The following is a 2,890-nucleotide window of genomic DNA, read 5'->3' as shown; positions in this document are numbered from 1 at the left end:
AATTAGAACTTGAAAGAGAGGGAAAATCGATTAGGGTTTGTGGATAATTTTTGGGAGGAAGTTTGCAGGGGTTTAGGTCTGGTTATTTGTGATATATAATGAGGGTTATATTGCAGGAGATAACCCTTTAAATGGGCTCTTTGGCCGACCCGAAATTTCCTATTTTTGGGCTATCATTTAACCAAGTAGGTGACACACCTACTTGTCACCTAGCAGCTTGTGCAGTCTCGCAAAAATGCCTATATCTCTCTACTCCAATGTCGTATTGATGAACGGTTTAATGAGTTGGAAACTAGACTCATAGATCTTTAATTTGATAGGTAGATCATCCCCTAATTCCAAGTATTTTGGGAGAAAATATCAGTTACATTTGACCTAATTTTCAGCACATTTATGAATGGAACTTGTGATGACCTTTTTCCAACTTTTGTTCCACAACTCGCTTGACTTCAAAACATAACACCAACTATCGTACGACTAAAACAACTCATAATTTAATCTCCTTATAATGTTAATAACCCTAGTATCACCCCAAAAGTACATGGTAAAACATTCCAACTTGTCGACTTTCGACGAAACTTATTTTCTTCAATTCGTTTAGCTTCTAAGCCTTCAAACCCTCTTGCTACTTGGTACTAATGATCTTAAATATTTGTAACCTCCACGTTAACATGATTAACTTACTTTATTTGCTTCCAAATATAATCTCATTTTCGAGCTTACATCAATGACTTACGACGTACTCTCACGTATGAAAACTTGGGGTGTAACACATATATTACCTGAGTAAAAAATTCACACCTTATGAAGTACAATATTCTCTGCTTGAACGCACTTGCTGTGCTTTGACCTGGAAAGCTCAGAAATAGAGGCATTATTTCTGTGCCTACACTACATACTTCATATCCAGGATGGATCCCCTGAAGTACATATTCCAAAAACCCATGCCGACTGGAAAGTTGGCCAAATGGGAGATACTGTTGAGTGAGTTCGATATCGTTTATGTAACTCAAAAGGCAGTCAAGGGACAAGCATTGGCAGATCATCTTGCTGAAAATCCGGTGGGAGGAGAATATGAACCCTTGAAAATGTATTTTCCTGATGAAGAAGTATCATTCGTAGGAGAAGACATTGCTGAAGCATATGACGTTTGGAGGATGTTCTTTGACGGAGCCGCAAATTTCAAAGGAGTAGGTATTGGATCAGTTTTGGTATTAGAAACGGGTCAACATTATCCCGTATCTACTAAACTTAGATTTCCCTGCACCAACAACATGGCGGAATATGAAGCCTGCATACTAGGGCTCAACATGGCAGTCGACATGAACATTCAGGAGTTGTTGGTGATCGGTGATTCAGATTTGCTTGTGCACCAGGTACAAGGAGAGTGGGCCACCAAGAATTCCAAGATATTGTCATTTCTGCACCATGTGCATGAATTGAAAAGGAGGTTCACAACGATAGAATTCCGACATGTACCCAGAATCCAGAATGAGTTTGCCGACGCATTAGCCACCTTGTCATCCATGATACAACATCCAGATAAGAACTATATCGATCCCATCCTGGTAAGGATCCATAATCAGCCAACATATTGTGCTCATGTTGAGGAAGAAGCAGATGGAAAGCTTTGGTTCCATGACATCAAGGGATACTTATCAAAAGGAGAATACCCGGAGCATGCAAATCACATTCACACTCCGGAGATTGTCAAATCATTTCTTCCATAGCGGAGGAAACTTGTACAGAAGAACTCCGAATTTGGGGTTACTAAGGTGTGTTGACGCAAAGGAAGCTTCTAAGCTACTTGAGGATTGTCACACCTCCTTTTTGCACACCCCAAGGTATACAAGGGAGTTTTTCCAATTAAAGTGACATCTTCGAAATGGGATTAATTAATTTATCAGAGTCGCCACTTGGAATAGTTTAATTGGTGTCCCAAGTCACCGATTTATTTTAAAATCCCAAATCAAGGAAATTCGACTTTCCTTTTGAAGTCTGCGAACCAAAAATTCTAAGTAAGGAATTCTGTTAACCCGGGAAAAGGTGTTAGGCATTCTCGGGTTCCGTGGTTCTAGCACGGTCACTTAGTGATTATTACTTGGCTTAAATTGTTTAACTACTCATTTTTAGGACCTAAGTGCATTTATCTTTTTACCATTTTTAAATCACTTGAATTATTCGTAATTAAAAAATTGAGTTACGCGTACGTATACTCTTTTCTTTTGGCGTGTCAAAATCATGTCACGCGAACGTGTCCATAATTAATGATGCTTTTGTTAATTAGGATTGTTGCGTCCAAAGTTGCGCGAACGCATACCTTGGTTTTAGTTTTTGGAATAATAAATATGTCACGCGAACATGTACATAAAACCCAATTTCAGTAGAAACTAATTAATAGTTTAGTTGAAAATAATTTCTTCCCAATCATTATTTTAAGTTACATATTCGAAAATGTAATTACGGGACAGGAAGACCATTTTGCTAAATTGTCAGGTAGGTCGAAAGCATGCTTATAAACGACTAACCTCGGACAGGCCCAAATCCATATGTAGTTTTGGCCAAATTCTAGAGAAGTAGTAATAGGAGTAATCTTTTATTTATCACTATATTTTCAGTTTACCAGCTTATATTTCTTCAACAAAAAGTTTCCTTTTTATGAAAAAGAAAAGGTAGTCAAAAGTCAACAATCCATTGTAAGGCATCGGTGTTCTGCAACACCCTTTAACAATCAATTTGGCTAATAATTCATCAATTTCTACAAATGTTCTTAAACAAACAACTAATAGGATTAATGAATATGAAAGCCAATAGAAACAACAAACATATGGATAATTCCAACAACCATACAGTAGGTTACTTCATACAAGATTTTATCAAAATAAACTCA

Source organism: Nicotiana attenuata, chromosome 12, assembly GCF_001879085.1.
Source record: "Nicotiana attenuata strain UT chromosome 12, NIATTr2, whole genome shotgun sequence".
Classification (NCBI taxonomy): Eukaryota; Viridiplantae; Streptophyta; class Magnoliopsida; order Solanales; family Solanaceae; genus Nicotiana; species Nicotiana attenuata.
Note: the sequence above shows the minus strand (reverse complement) of the source record.